The following is a 17,391-nucleotide window of genomic DNA, read 5'->3' on the forward strand; positions in this document are numbered from 1 at the left end:
AAAAACAAAAATTTAACTAAAGACATAGCGTTACTTACATGTTTTATGCTAATGAGCCATTCGGCTCAACTGGCGGGCGTGTCAATCTTCTCCCTGGCATGGAGCGCATCCAATCAGTGCGCTCCGCGCTTAGCCAGGGAGAAGACGTTCCAGTTCTCGCAAGATTCTCCGGCTCCGGATAGATGAAATCGCTCCAGTTCGAGAATCTCGCGAGAACTGGAACGTCTTCTCCCTGGCTAAGAGCGGAGCGCGCTGATTGGATGCGCTCCGTGGCAGGGAGAAGAATGATGGCACGCCCGGGAGAACTTTTAACTTTTAAAAAAAAATTCTGGTGAAAGGTCCTCTTTAACTTTACTTAGAAAAAAGTCTGTACTTTATAATTATGACACTAGAGGGCACCACCGCTCCTCTTGTTGGATTCCCTATATAAAAAAAATCAGATAAAATAATCATAAAATAGAATAGATCACTTTAACATCAGGTGCTTGTTTGGCATTAATGTGTGGAAGATTTCCTCACAGCTGATGTCATATACCACAGGAGCAGAAGCTTTTTATATGAAATAGTCTAGTTCCTATTAACCCGCAACTTTTTTCATATGGGAACAAAATCTACCACCAGCATCTTGGCACCAATATGGGTAGTGGGGTAGGGCCTACCTACGTAAATGTATTTATGGGTAGGATCGAATCCATACACGTTATGAACAATTCTTGCTTTCGTGTTCTTTAAAAGATCCATTGACCTGCTCTTTATCTGCCGAGGTGATGACACGTCTACAATGGCCTTTCACACTGAACTGAATAGTGATGAGTGGGGCATTTCTTTCCTCCTAACTAAAGCAAAAGAAAAATTGAGTTTTTGGACTTAGGGGGTCATTTATTAAGAAATATATGGCACGGCTAGGGCAGCGCTAAAGCCCGCCCATCAGAGCTGGTGACGTCACCGAACACACTGCTGAAATGCTCAGATGCTAACATCAGGGGGGCTGCCTGGGTGAAATTATGGGTATGTCCGGGTTCAGCCCTGAACCCGGACAACCCCTTTAATAAATGACCCCCTTAGTGATTTCCCGCAAAGCGGATGAATTTGTCACGTCAACTTACATTGTTGGCTGTGGATAGCAATAGCTATTTGGACTTTTCCAACCGCCATTATAAAAAGTGGTTACTGAATATCCCTAGAATGAATTGTACAGAGGATTCTGCCTTCTGTAGACAAGTCCAAGTACTGAAAATAAGATTTGGAGAGAAAGGGTATCCTCCCTCCAAGCCGATAGACAAAGCTATAGCTCTCAATAAAAATAAAAGCCTAAGGCCTAGTTCACACGAGCGATTTTTTTGCGAGTGTACGGGCCGTTTTTTTGTGTTCCGTATATGGTCCGTTGTCACGGAAGGTGTACAGGAAACAAGACAATGCAAAATGAATATATGACTCACTGAATCCAAAACTAAGGAACAAAAGGGAGACCCCTGCATAAGACCTGGCACTCTCCCTGCTTGCTCAGCCTATGCGAAAATCCCAATGGTGGATGATCGCATATCCACGTACCTCGACTATATACCACCTGAACACCCTACAATAGTGAGGGGACACGACCACCGGCTCCCTACACTAGACACGGAGGGAGTCAGGGTCACCTGGGATCCAGCAAACAGAAAATCACAAATAAATGTACAGCACTTATCATGTAGAAGGCTGGAAAATAGGATCAGCATGCACACACACTCCAGGAAGTTGTATAAGCCGCACACTAATGCATTATGGGGAGGAATTTAAAGGGATGCAATCAGTCCAACTACATGACAGCTGATAGAGGCTAACGAGATGAGGAACTGAAATTCAAAACAAAGAAAACTCAAGGAGGAGGTTCTGAAAGGCTTCTGTCAGAGCTTCTCAGCTGTCTGGTTGTGACAGTACCCCTCCCTCTACCAGTGGACTCCGGACACTCAGAGCCTACCTTCTCAGGATGGGACCTATGGAAAGCCCTGATGAGACGAGTGGCCTTAATGTCCGTCACTGGGACCCACATCCTCTCCTCAGGACCATAACCCTCCCAATGAACGAGGTACTGGAGAGAACCGCGGACAAGACGAGAATCCACAATCCTAGAGACCTGAAATTCAAGATTCCCATCAACCATAATCGGAGGAGGAGGCACAGGCGAGGGTACAATGGGTTGAACATAAGGTTTCAATAGGGACTTATGAAAAACATTATGGATCTTCCAAGTCTGAGGAAGATCAAGACGGTAGGCAACAGGATTGATGACAGACAGGATTTTGTAAGGTCCAATAAACCTAGGACCCAACTTCCAGGAGGGAACCTTCAATTTGATATTCTTGGTAGACAACCACACCAGATCACCAACATTCAGGTCCGGACCAGGCACACGTCTCTTATCTGCCACATCGTAATTTCTCTCTGCGGAGGAGAGTTTCTTCGAGAAAAAGGCACACGGTCGCCATTTGGCAGGAGAGGAACCCTGAGACAAGACCGCACCCACACCCACCTCAGAAGCATCAACCTCAACTATGAAGTGTAGAGAAATATCAGGTTGTACCAAGATAAGAGCGGAAGCAAAACTCTCCTTGATATTAGAAAAGGCCTTACGCGCCTCTACTGACCAGGAAGAAAAATCTACCCCCTTTCTGGTCATATCAGTGAGTGGTTTAACAATAGAGGAATAATTCAAAATAAACTTCCTGTAATAATTGGCAAAGCCCAAAAAATGCATCAGCGCCTTCTGATTCTCAGGAAGCTCCCACTCAAGCACAGCGCGGACCTTCTCGGGGTCCATGTGAAAACCAGAAGCGGAGAGAAGAAACCCCAGAAATTGAATTTCTGGAACCGCAAACACACATTTTTCCAGTTTCGCGTATAATTTATTCTCCCGCAGGATGAGCAAGACCTGACGTAAGTGTTCCTTATGAGTTTTGAAATCGGGAGAAAAAATCAAAATGTCATCCAAATACACTAATACAAATTTTCCCATTAAATGATAAAAAATGCTGTTCACGAAATGCTGAAAAACGGCTGGGGCATTCATCAAACCAAATGGCATAACCAAATTCTCAAAATGGCCCTCAGGGGTATTGAAGGCCGTCTTCCATTCGTCTCCTTCTCTGACCCTGACCAGGTTGTATGCCCCTCTTAGATCTAATTTGGAAAAGACTTTAGCCCCAACAATCTGGTTAAACAGGTCCGGGATCAGAGGAAGCGGATAAGGGTCACGAATAGTGATACTGTTCAGCTCCCTGAAATCCAGAAAAGGTCTTAAAGAACCATCTTTTTTCTTAACAAAGAAAAAAACAGCGGCAACAGGTGACTTCGAGGGTCGTATGTGTCCTTTTCTCAGACTCTCCGAGATATAAGCACGCATAGCGAGCCTTTCAGGTTGGGAAAGATTGTATAAACGAGATTTAGGGAGCTTGGTGCCTGGGATGAGATTAATAGGGCAATCGTACTCCCTGTGCGGGGGCAAATCCTGAACTCCACTCTCAGAGAAGACATCCGAAAATTCAGAGAGAAAAGGTGGTACAGTCTTAGTAGAAACCTCAGAAACAGATGTCGTGAGGCAATTCTCTCTGCAAAAGTCACTCCAACCATTTATTTGCCTTGCTTGCCAATCAATGGTGGGGTTATGTTTAGTGAGCCAGGGTAGCCCCAACACAAGAGGAGTAGGTAATCCGCTAAGGACGAAACATGACACATCCTCAACATGAGCATCACTCACAATTAAACGAATATTGTGATTTAATGATTTCTGAGAAAGTGGAGCGGAATCAATAGCCAAAACAGGAATATCCTTTCCCAAAGTGCACACCTGGAAACCATGAGTTATCGCAAAATGATTATCAATGAGATTGACAGCTGCTCCACTATCTACAAAAATCTCACAAAAAATGTTCTTGCTCTCTAGCGCCACCCTGGCAGGCAGGACTACAAGCAAACGGAAAACCTTCAATTTCCGCCTCAACCCTGCCAATAGTAACAGATGGAACATTTTCAAAAGATTTTTTCCTTTTTGTTTCTTTATTACTCCCAGAAAACTGCCTGAATCTCCTAGAGGGACAAACATTTGCCAAATGATTTATACCTCCACAACAAAAACAAACCTTCCCATGCGGGCTGAATCTTCTATTGTCAGAGGCAATCAACCCCAGCTGCATGGGCTCCTGCTCAGAAGGGGATGACAGCGACTGAGACCCCTGCGCAAAGAATGAGACCGCTGCACTGTCCTGGGACTGAGTATGACAGGAAGGAGAGATCTCTCCTCTCTCTCTAAGACGCCTGTCAATACGAACGGCCTGAGACATAGCACAGTCCAAGGAGATAGGCCTCTCATGAAAGGCAAATGTATCTTTCAATCCCTCTGAAAGACCATGGCAAAATTGACTTCGGAGTGCAGCATCATTCCAACCAGTATCAGCTGCCCATCTCCGAAATTCTGAGCAGTATATCTCTGCGGATTGTTTACCCTGGCATAACAGACGTAGTCTAGACTCAGCCAAAGCAACACGATCCGGATCATCATATATCTGACCCAGGGCTAAAAAGAAATCATCCACTGAACGGAGGGGCCCCCACCAGCAGCGAAAAGGCCCACAACTGAGCGTTACCCCTGAGCAGCGATATAATGATCCCCACCCTCCGTTCCAAATCACCAGAGGAATGGGGAAGAAGGCGAAAATGGAGTTTGCAAGCCTCTCTGAAACGCACAAAATTCTCACTACCCCCGGAGAACGTATCCGGGAGCGAGATCTTAGGCTCAGAACAAACTCCATGAACGCAAGCTGAACCGGTCACTAGAAACTGAGAAAGAGTCTTACGGAGATCAGCTACCTCCAATGAAAGACCCTGGAAGCGTTCAGTCAAAAGTGAAACCGGATCCATGCTTGAGACGGTTTTGGCAGCTTATAATGTCACGGAAGGTGTACAGGAAACAAGACAATGCAAAATGAATGTATGACTCACTGGATCCAAAACTAAGGAACAAAAGGGAGACCCCTGCATAAGACCTGGCACTCTCCCTGCTTGCTCAGCCTATGCGAAAATCCCTATGGTGGATGATCGCATATCCACGTACCTCGACTATATACCACCTGAACACCCTACAATAGTGAGGGGACACGACCACCGGCTCCCTACACTAGACACGGAGGGAGTCAGGGTCACCTGGGATCCAGCAAACAGAAAATTACAAATAAATGTACAGCACTTATCTTGTAGAAGGCTAGAAAATAGGATCAGCATGCACACACACTCCAGGAAGTTGTATAAGCCGCACACTAATGCATTATGGGGAGGAATTTAAAGGGATGCAATCAGTCCAACTACATGACAGCTGAGAGAGGCTAACGAGATGAGGAACTGAAATTCAAAACAAGGAAAACTCAAGGAGGAGGTTCTGAAAGGCTTCTGTCAGAGCTTCTCAGCTGTCTGGTTGTGACATCCGTATACGGAACCATTCATTTCAATGGTTCCGCCAAAAAAAAGGAATGTACTCCGTACGCATTCTGTTTCCGTATTTCCGTTTTTACGTTCCATTGAAAGATAGAACATGTCCTAATATTGCCCGCAAATCACGTAACGTAGCTCCATTCAAGTCAATGGGTCAGCAAAAAAAAACTGAACACATACGGAAATGCATCCGTATGTCTTCAGTATCCGTTCCGTTTTTTCTGAACCATCTATTGAAAATGTTATGCCCAGCCCAATTTTTTCTATGTAATTACTGTATACTGTACATGGCATACAGAAAAACGGAACGGAAAAGAAACACAACGGAACTCAAAAACGGATCCGTGAAAAACGGGCCGCAAAAAACTATAAATGCCATACGTTCGTGTGAACTAGGCCTAAGGCCTAAAGTGAGTAATATGGAGAGATCCACAAAAGATTTCAAATAGAATTTCATTACTACTTACTCCTCATCGGGAAATCAGAAGTATTTTATGAAAGCATTATCACTATTAAGGAGTTAATAAGTAACGAGTCGTTTGAAACAATACGGGCACAAAAAGACTGTCAGTGTGCATGATAGACTGCGAAGCTTTAGATGCGGGTCTAGGAAATGTTCAGCAATAGGCCATGGTAGGACAACGTTCCAATCTAATCTGAGCAAGAACACATTCCCAGTTAAACCTTATTTAATCTGTAGATGGGAATATGTGATCTATAATTACCTGAAGCAGGGCCTATCTAGACACTGTGTCCTCCAACATGAGTGCCTCTGGATTATGCCTATAGATTATGGGGGTCATTTTTTAAGACCAGCATTTTAGACACCAGTTTTAATAAAGCCCCTGCCCTGGATTGCTGAAGTTATGTAAAGGCGCCGGCCAGGGCCGGACTGGCCTACCGGGAAAATTCCCATTAGGCCGGTAGCTCTGACTGCCGCACGGCCGGCTGTGCCGACAGCGAAGAGGCTGAGGCTCCTTGGCCGGTGCAGTAACAGAGGAGACCATTCCCCCCATCAGCACGGCTGTCTGGCACGGACATTGCCCGAAGCCTGACTCCTCCCACACATGTGACTGATCACGTGATCATGACATCACACAAGGTCCTTTAGCCTGGTAGCTGCTGCTTGTGTGGAGCTATCATCAGGCTGTTCAGCGTTGTCAGGTAGGAGGCTGACAAGGTCTTGAGGTCTAGTAGCCACACTGATGCTTCTAATGAAAATACTTCAATAGCAGCATCGAGGATGCACAGTCTCAGGCTAGAGGCACAATTATATAATCAAATGATCAGCCACATTCAGCAGTCTTGCCATACTGACAATGCCAAATCCAACCTGAGAGATCAAACTTTTGGCAGACAACAGTTTTCTATCATTGATCACAAATGATCCTAATCACATATAAATTATCAATCCTAGCCAGCCAAAATTATCAACAGCTTTAAAAGATTGATGACTGGGCCCGGTGTTCTGCCAGATTCCTATACCTGGCAGAATGCTATACCCGGAAGTGACGCGGCCGCATCGGGATCAGCTAGAGGAGAGTGTGTGTGGATCTGCGCAAGCGCAGATCCACTGTATTCGTAAAAATAATTGCACCGCCGTGGGAGAAGCACCTACTTCATTTGCATGCGCAAAACTGTATACCGCGCGTGCGCACTCAGGGGTAGGTACATTTTTCAGTGCAAAATGTTCTATCAGATCTCCCTACCCCTGAGTGCGCATGCGCGGACACATCATCTGGAGCAGTTCAGCCTCACCACATAGCAGAGGTGATTGCAGGATATTGGGGTGGTGGGATCACCACATAGCAGAGCTGAGTGCGCACGTGCGGAGTACGGTTTTGCGCATGCAAATGAAGTAGGTGCTTCTCCCGCGGTGGTGCAATTATTTTTACGAATCCACACACGCCCTCCTCCAACTGATTCCGGTGCGGCCTCGTCACTTCCGGTGCGGCTGCGTCACTTCCGGGTATAGCATTCTGCTAAGGTATAGGAATCTGGCAGAATACCGGCTGCGCTGTATGTTTGTGCGTTATGTAGCAGAGGCTCAGACACGCTGCATCTTGCTTGCATAATGCGTTTATAGTGACTTCATGAATCTTACAGTGCCAATCCGTGTGGAGTCCGCTCAGCCAATCACCGGCTATAGCGGGACAGCGCTGAGTGGTCCACCACTGTCTGCCAAGACAAATACGGGCCCCATTCTGGAGATCGCTGGGGGAGTCCCATCCTGTGGATAGGGGATACATTTTTAATTACTGGATAACCCCTTTAAAGTCATACAAGTCTGTCATACTACAATACTACATTTATTAAAATTTCCCTCCTCTGTGCCCCCATATAGTACAGCCCCCCCGCATGTGCCCCCATATAGTACAGCCCCCCCTCTGTGCCCCCAGATAGTACAGACTCCCCCTTTGTGCCCCCAGAAAGTACAGACTCCCCCTTTGTGCCACCATATAGTACAAGCTCTCCCTTTGTGCCGCCATATAGTACAAGCTCTCCCTCTGTGCCGCCATATAGTACAGGCCCCCCTCTATTCCACCAAAATAGTAAAGACCCCCCCCCCCCCCTCTGTGGGGCTGGTATGCAACTTTTTCCAGGGCTGTTTTTTATCCCCAGTCCGGCCCTGGCGCCGGCCAGCTTCCTTGCTGGCTTACATTTAGACCATTTCCTACGCCTAAACCGGGTGTAGAAAATAATGAATGTGACGAGCCTGCCGGCCCTCCCACGCCCACTTTTTCAGACCTGGCTTGAGCGGGGAAAAGTTGCAGATTGCAGCGAAACTAACAGTTACGCCGCAATCTGCGCCTAAAATATGCCTAATATAAGCGTATTGCCGGTTAATAAATGACCCCCTATATACCCACAGATACATATAGCCGATTTGATGCCCAATTTCAAAACGTGAAGAATTTCCACTTTACCATAAAGTCTCTGAAGTTGTCATCTCCTAATCCACTTTTATAGTTACATTTATTTTTTACACACATATTTTGTTCTATTTTCTATTCTTTTAATGAACTGATAATAAATTCTCACCGTTGCCTATATTATGATACTTATTTTTTAATAGGAAATCCAATTAGAGGAGCGTTGGTGCCCTCTAGTGACATAATTATAAAGTACAGCCTTTTTTGTAAGTAAAGTTGTTTCAATGGTAATAAATGTATTAACCCTTCACCTATTTTGATATTTATAGTATCAATTTTTGTATGTGTTTTATTTGTTTTTATGTCCAATTAACAAATAACATTTGTCTTTGATCTATATGTTGTTTCTCTGGTTTCTCTGTGTTAACCTGAAGAAAGGGTTGGTCTGACCCTGAAACACGTTGTATGATATCAGCCCTGTCGGCCCTGTACAGAGTAATGAGGGGGGAGTTGCAGAGAGTGATGAGGAGAAAGCAAAGCTATTAAATATTTATTTCTTCTCTGTATTCACTGTATTCAATGCAGAATGTAAAAGTAAATCCCCCATTAAAAGTTCCCTGTCTGACGCAGTTTTTAGTCTTAAAAAGATTAAAATAGACAAATCGCTAGGACCAGATGGCATACACCCCGTATCCTAAGAGAATTAAGTAATGCCATAGCCGGTCCTGATATTTAAGGACTCTATACGGACAGGGTGTGTTCCACAGGATTGGGGCATAGCAAATGTGGTGCCAATATTCAAAAAGGGTCCAAAAACAGAGCCCGGAAACTGTAGGACGGTAAGTTTAACATCTGTCTTGTGTAAACTGTTTGAAGGTTTTCTAAGAGATGCTATCTTGGAGTACCTCAATGAAAATAAGTAAATAACGCCATATCAGCATAGCTTCATGAGGGATCGGTCATGTCAAACAAATGTAATCAGTTTCTATGAGGAGGTAAGTCTTAGACTTGGGGGGCATGGCTAGCCAGGGATGTGAGTGGCCGCTTGTCTGCTGAGCTCCTGGCTGTTTATCTTGAAATTTCTGAATCCCCTCGCTGCAAAAGTACTTACCCTGCTCCTGACCTCTTAAGGATCCCTCTGGTACTTGGCAGGAACAATACCTCCTCGCCATGACTAAGAGAAAGGAGACAAAAAGGTGCTGATAAGGACATCCAAGATAGCGCCGTAGGGGCAACTCCTGGGCGTCTGGGCCGCGCAGTAGAGGTGCAACGGGAGGCTGCAGCAAAGTTTGAAAAATATGCCCGCTTGACTTCAACACTAGCTGCAAAAGGAGCTCACAAGAAGCAGCTGCCTCCACAAGATGACTCAGGCCATGAGGCAGTCGGTGCCAGAGCAGAGGCCATATGTAGCCCCAATAGATACAGCATCTTGCAGACACGTGGCGCAGAGGTGGATTCGGGGGCCCAGGAATCGGACTCAGAGGAGCCAACCTTTAAAGATGTAATGCATGCTATCGCCAAATGTGGCAAATCGTTGAACACTCTTACAGTACAGGTGGGAGTAATAAAAGAGGACATTACCATTGTTAGACACGACTTAAAGAAACTCGCTGAACGCACAACAGCCCTGGAAGATCGTATGGGGGATGTGGAGGACGCCATACAACCACTCAAAAGAGATGTAGTGGAACATGCACAAAGGTTGGACTCAGTGGCAGCCAAGCAAAATGACTTAGAAAACCGGCTACACCAGAACTATGTGCAGATGGTAGGGGTGCCCGAGAAGGTAGAGGGCGCAAACTCCACCAAATTCTTTTTAGCATGACTGAAGGAAAAGTTTGGAGTGGAGACTTTGACCCCACTATTTGCTGTTGAAAGAGCCCACAGAGTCCGCCACCACGCCTGTGCTAATGAAGATATTACACTATGAAGATCGAGACATTATTCTTAGAAAAGCTAGAGATTTGCCTGAACTCTCCATAAATGGTCACAAGGTGTTGCTCTTTCTCAATTATTCCCTAGAGGTACATAAGAGGAGAGCGAGATTTCTGGATGTAAAGCGTCACTTGAGGGTGCTCAACATCCCATATTCCATGCTGTACCCAGCAAAACTTAAGATGAAAGCCCTAGGTTCCACCAGCTTTTTTGAAGAATCGAAAGAGGCGATGAGATGGCTGGATCGGCATTAATGCCAGTTGAGAGAAGACAGGAACCAGGAGGATTAAATAAACAGACTCACATCCAATCGCAAGTACCATGATCACACACAAAGAGACTGAGTGTATGTGGGCATGATTGCGCGAGAGGGTTGTTGTGCAGAGTTAACATGGTATGCTGACAGGGTCATGTAAAGGGAGAGTATGGATATAACAAACTGCAGTGGGGTGTATATAGGAATGGATGGCCTTGTTCAAAGGCTTGCCGTGAGATATGCAGGGAGCTGAGGAGTAGACGGGTTCATTTATCATGGTTATATATAAGCATATGTGGCGAAACCAACCTCGCCACGGTGGTTTGGAGGGGGCTGTTTGCCAGCCTCCTGCCCCAGGATTACGGCCCTTTGAGATACTTTTGCTAACTTTTAAACCCCTGAACCTATTCAAGTGAATTTTGGATAGGTTTGGCCCCAAGTTATACTGTTTAAATTGATGTAAGTTATATGTATGGACAATGTAACCTCACAAAGTTGTAACAATTTATAATAAGTGTAACTTGTCAGCTTGGGAGGAATATGCTGGGTGTGGTTCTATTGTCCCATTGTGTGTTTAAATGGTGATGTCTGTCCTGTTGTCTCCACATGTGTGCTCTGCGGAGCATATGGCTTATTGTCGTTCTATGTACATATACTACAGTCTCTGCTGTGGAACTCTGCAGCTCCTCCAGGGTTACCTTTAGGTCTCTGTGCTGCCTCTCAGATTAATGCCCTCCTTGCCCCGTCTCTTGGCAGGTTTGCTGTTGTGCCATGTTCTTTCCATTTAGTTATGATAGATTTGATGGTGCTCCTGGGGATCATCAAAGATTTGGATACCTTTTTATAACCTAACCCTGACTTGTACTTTTCAAAAACATTGTCCCTTACTTGTTTGGAGAGTTCCTTGGTCTTCATGGCAGTGTTTGGTTAGTGATGCCTCTTGCTTAGGTGTTGCAGCCTCTGGGGTCTGTATATGTAATGAAATATCATGTGACACTTAGATTGCACACAGGTGGACATCATTTCACTAATTATGTGACTTCTGAAGGTAATTGGTTGCACCAGAGCTTTTTATGGGCTTTCTAACAAAGGGGGTGAATACATACGCACATGCCAATTATCTGTTTTCTATTTCTAAACAGTAGTTTTATTTATATATTTTTCTCATTTCACTTCACCAACTTAGGCTACTTTCACACTAGCGGCAGGATGGATCCGACAGGCTGTTCACCCTGTCGGATCCGTCCTGCCGCTATTTCGCCGTGCCGCTGGACTGCCGCTCCGTCCCCAATGACTATAATGGGAATGGGGCGGAGCTCCGGCGCAGCATGACAGTGCACGGTGAAAGGCAGCCAGACTAAAAGAACTGCATGTCCGACTTTTTAGTCCGGCGGCCTCTCGCCGTGCACTGCCATGCTGCGCCGGAGCTCTGCCCCCGTCCCTATTATAGTCAATGGGGATTGAGTGGCAGTCTGGCGGCACGGCCATATAGTGGCAGGATGGATTTGACAGGGTAAACAGCCTGTCGGATCTGTCCTGCCTCTAGTGTGAAAGTAGCCAAAGACTATTGTGTTCTCATCCATCACATAAAATTGTGATTAACAAAACATTGAACTTAAAGGGCTTCTGTCACCCCCAAAACTCATTTTTCATTTTTGGGCATATTAAAATCCTTATTGGACGACTATTCCCTATATAGGGCTCTTACCTTGTTCTGTGGCTTGGTTTCACAAAAAATCGTGCTTTTAAAATATACAAATGACTTCACTACCAGCAAGTAGGGGGTCTACTTGCTGGTAGCCGCCGCATCCTCCTTTTAAAAAAACGCCCCCTCCTCCAGTTGATTGACAGGGCCAGGAAGCGCTCTCCTCCTCCGGCTGGCCCTGTCAGCATTTCAAATCCCGCGCCTGCACCTTACGTATCGTCATTTGGCGCATGCGCTCTGAGAGAAGGACGCTCGCTTCCTCAGCACTTCCTCAGTGCGCCTGCGCACTTTCGGGTTTAGAGGTGATGTCATCGGCGCAGGCGCACTGAGGAAGTGCTAAGGAAGCGAGCGTCCTTCTCTCAGAGCGCCTGCGCCGAATGACGATACGTAAGGTGCAGGCGCGGGATTTGAAATGCTGACAGGGCCAGCTGGAGGAGGAGAGCGCTCCCTGGCCCTGTCAATCAACTGGAGGAGGGGGCGTTTTTTTAAAAGGAGGATGCGGCGGCTACCAGCAAGTAGACACCCTACTTGCTGGTAGTGAAGTCATTTGCATATTTTAAAAGCACGATTTTTAGTGAAACCAAGCCACAGAACAAGGTAAGAGCCCTATATAGGGAATAGTCGTCCAATAAGGATTTTAATATGCCCAAAAAGAGTTTTGGGGGTGACAGAAGCCCTTTAAGGCTGTAATGTAACAAAACACAAAAAAAGTCAAGGGGGGTGAATTATTTTGCTAGGCACTGTAGCTGCTCTCCGCAACCCTGAAGGAGAACTCTGTACAGCTCCTGAAATAGTACTTGAGATTATGCACTTGTTTTATTACTCCCTGTATGAGTTTAAAACTTCTGCATCTGAAGTGGAGACCCAGGCGTTTCTCGACCCGCTGAGACTTCGTACCATTACTACGGAACAGAGAAATATGCTAAATGCCCCTATTACTCTAAAAGAAATGGAGGAGTAGGTGGGTAGTATATCTAAAAATAAGGCCCCGGGGGACATGGATTACCAATGTAGATATATAAAACCTATTTCTCAATCATTTTACCCCATTTACTAGAGATTTATAATGAGGCCAAAAAGCAGGATAGATTACCAACCTCCATGAATAAAGCCATAGTGGTGGTGCTGCCTAAACCGGGTAAAGACGTCCTAGCAGCAGAGTCCTATAGACCCATATCCCTACTCCAGGTAGATGTTAATATATTAGCGAAAGTATGGGAAAATCGCTTAAACTCAGTAGTAACGTCACTTATTCACACTGATCAGGATGACTTTATGCCGAACGTTTCCATAGCAGTAAATATCCGGCAATTATGTATAAATATTCAGGTTAGCCAAGTCCACGCCTTGAATTTGGCGGTTGCATCCCTTGATACAGCAAAAGCATTCAACAGCGTGGAATAGCGATACCTGTGGACAGTGATGGGAAAGATGGGTTTTGGACCTGAGTTTATTAAATGGATACAACTACTCTATGCCTGTCCCACGGGTGAATGGAAGACTCTCAGACTCCTTTCCCTTGCACAGGGGGGCTAGACAGGGTGTCATCGCTACTATTTGCGGTGGCGATGGAACCTCTGGCAGGAGAGATTAGAACAGCAACATTAGTAAGAGGCTTCCAATATGGGTCCTTATCCGAAAAGGTTGCCTTATACGCAGATGATCTACTACTGTTTTGGATGAATGGGCTTCTTCTCTTCCATAGGCCATCTCGATAATAAACCACTTTGGTAAGCTGTCTGACTTGGTCATTAATTGGACAAAGTCAGTATTGATGCCATTGTTTAATAGTACAAACAGTGACGTTAGCCCAACTGCAGGGCTACAGGTAGTCACATCTTTTAAATACCTGGGAATTCATGTGTCGGCCAGGACCCAGAACTTTGGGGAGTTGAATATTGTCCTTTTGCTGGATAAATTTAGACACAAGCTACAGGCCTAGACCCGATTGCCCCTCACTCTAGTCAGCCACACAAATCTATTAAAAATGATTCTCATGCCCCAGCTTCTCTATGTATTGCAAAATGCCCCGATTTATATACCACTTCAATTTTTCTATAAAATAGATCCAATATTCAGGGATCTCATCTGGAAGAGGGGAATCCAGCGTATAAAACCCACAATGCTGCACAGGCTAAAAACACAAGGGGGACTCACGGTACCGGATCCATGGATATAATATTTGTCGGCCCAACTACAACACCTTAGGCCTTAGGGGATGGGGAAATGGGGATAAGGTCAACATGACTAGACGGATTGTACGGCATCTCCTCAATGGCAAATGCCTAATGTCAGCCCTGGAGGATGGAACTTTCTATACACGGGTTAGTCAATATCAGCTATTGCGCACCATACATGGAGTATGGTAAAAGGCTAGAGAATAACAGGGTATACAGAACACACCCCAATATGGCCTAACCGTATGTATCGGGAACTAGATAAAGTGTCAAATGTGCAGGCATGGGAGGTATACGGGCTCAGACGTATCACCCAACTATTTGCTAATGGTACTCTCAAGGCATTTACATAGCTACAACAGGAATTTAGCCTACCTAAGACATTCTTTTATTTATACCTGCAAGTAATACATGCGATACAGTCCAAAGAGAAAAAAGATGCTATAACACCTGTGGCGAAACACACCATCATAAACCTCACTGCCACGCATGGAGACACTAGTGGTGTCCATTATAGAAGTCTTAAGGAAATGCAATATAAGAAACATGCCATGCAGTCGAGAAGATGACTTGTGTCCAAGATGTGGGGTGCCAAATGCTGATTTAGTACACCTCATGTGGAACTGTCCACGGCTAAGACGCTACTGGACAGACGTTGTGGGAGTATTGACCACAGTGTTCCGCATAAAAATAGATCCGTCAGCACTGATATGTATTATGGGTTGTGTGAAAACAATGCCCGTGACACCAGGGAGGAAAGTAGCTATTATACGTATTCTATACCAGACAATGAACCTTATCGCATACTATTGGATTGCTTCAGACCCCCCAAAGGTGCAGGAACTTGTAGATAAGGTCCATAATTTTATACAATTGGAGAGATTCATATACCAGAAGAGAGGCACCATTAAAAAATTTGAGGAAATATGGAACTCATGGTTGACACATTACAATATTACTTAACACCCTTTCGGTTTAATAGGGCAATCGGTAACAGGAGACATGTCTGCAGGGTGAGGAGGTTAAGGAGTGAGACTCTGACAGGGCCTGTAGTCTAGAGATGATGGCGTATGTAGTAGAAATGTCGAGCAAAGGTGGCAGCTAGGCAGGATTGGATGAGAGATAGGGGATGGTCTGCTAGCCGTTAATAGTATGTGATGAGAGTCTAATTGTGTGTGACACCGGTGAACAGCAGAAGACACGATCGAAGAACCACACAGAGTCAAGAGATACAATATGAATCCGAACTTTAATGTAGAACCTTTAACAGAAACAATACTATAGACAATCTCTATGTTTCAGAACTGCAGTAGTGGTGGGGGTGGCCGTGGGTGGTCAGGAGGGGAGGCTGGGAGGAGGGGAGGCTGGGAGGGGGGGAGGTTGGGATAGGGGCCTGGTTGCTTGCTTTTCAAGAAAACTATTTAATAAAAATTATCTGACTTGACTTCAAGACTTGACCGCTGTGTTTCAATGGATGTCGTATATATGGACACTGTACCACATGAAAGGTTAGTATATAAAATTAGAATGCTCGGACTGGGAGAAAATGTCTGTAAGTAACTGGCTCAATGATAGAAAACAGAGGGTGGTTATTAATGGCACACACTTAGATTGGGTCACTGTCACTAGTGGGGTACCTCAGGGGTCAGTATTGGGCCTATTCTTTTCAATATATTTATTAATGATCTTGTAGAAGGCTTGCATAGTAAAAAAATAAATTCGCAGATGACACTAAACTGTGTAAAGTAATTTACACTGATGAGGACAGTATACTACTACAGAGGGATCTGGATAGACTGGAGGCTTGGGCAGATAAGTGGCAGATGAGGTTTAACACTGACAAATGTAACATAGTCCTACCACAAATCACTAGTCAGACCACACATTGACCACACAGTTCTGGTCTCCTGTGTACAAGGCAGACAAAGCAGAGCTGAAGAGGGTTCAGAGGAGGGCAACTAAAGTAATAACTGGAATGGGGCAACTACAGTACCCTGAAAGATTATTAACATTAGGTTTATACACTTTAGAAAAAAGACGACTGAGGGGAGATCTAATTACTATGTATAAATATATCAGGAGTCAGTACAGAGATCTATCCCATCATCTATTTATCCCCAGGACTGTGACGAGGGGACATCCTCTGCGTCTGGAGGAAAGAAGGTTTGTACACAAACATAGAAGAGGATTCTTTACGGTAAGAGCAGTAAGACTATGGAACTCTCTGCCTGAGGAGGTGGGGATGGTGAGTTCACTAAAAGAGTTCAAGAGGGGCCTGGATGTATTTCTGGAGGGTAATAATATTACAGGCTATAGCTACTAGAGAGGGGTCGTTGATCCAGGGAGTTATTCTGATTGGAGTCGGGAAGGAATTTTTTCCCCTAAAGTGAGGAGAATTGGCTTCTACCTCACAGTTTTTTTTGCCTTCCTCTGGATCAACTTGTAGGATAACAGGCCGAACTGGATGGACAAATGTCTTTTTTCAGCATTATAAACTATATTGCTATGTTAATGACCCTTATCCTCAGGGTCAGACTGGCCCACCGGGAAGCGTGTGAGATGCCCGGTGGGCCCCTTGCCTGTCTGCTTATACTACAGCCAGAGCCACCAGCAAGGCAGTTACTATACTGTCAGGCGCCTGGCTGTTATCAGGTGCTGGATTGCAGCATTGGCACACATATGATTTTACTTTGGTGAAAGGGACAGCACAATACGTTTCAGCGCTTGTTCCTTTTTCCAAAGTAAACTTCATGGACCTGACATGAGCGGACAACTCCCCCTCCTCTCTGCAGTGTGAGATTCCTTCATGTGTGAGGAGGGGGCGGAGCCAGAGGAGCCGAGGCAGCAGCAGGAGATGATGGAGACGCTGCTCTCTCTGACCTCCTGGCTCACTGTGCCTCCAGTATAAAGTTCAGTTCTCTTCTCTCACTGGTCCCACTACTCCACACAGCAGCACTGGGGTAAGTTACTGTGGGAGGGAAG

The 17,391-nt window shown here is 45.3% G+C and overlaps 1 protein-coding gene across 1 annotated transcript in view; it reads left to right on the forward strand.

Moving 5' to 3' along the window:
* Window positions 1-17,324: 17,324 nt before the first annotated feature.
* The window catches only part of LOC122939129 (1,25-dihydroxyvitamin D(3) 24-hydroxylase, mitochondrial-like), a 48,298-nt gene continuing 48,231 nt past the window's right edge, over window positions 17,325-17,391 (forward strand). Inside the window, exon 1 of the mRNA XM_044295123.1 lies at window positions 17,325-17,369. The gene's annotated coding sequence lies outside the window, so the exon portion shown is untranslated. The remainder of the gene's footprint in view (window positions 17,370-17,391) is intronic.

Source organism: Bufo gargarizans, chromosome 5 (genome assembly GCF_014858855.1).
Source record: "Bufo gargarizans isolate SCDJY-AF-19 chromosome 5, ASM1485885v1, whole genome shotgun sequence".
Taxonomy (NCBI): Eukaryota; Metazoa; Chordata; class Amphibia; order Anura; family Bufonidae; genus Bufo; species Bufo gargarizans.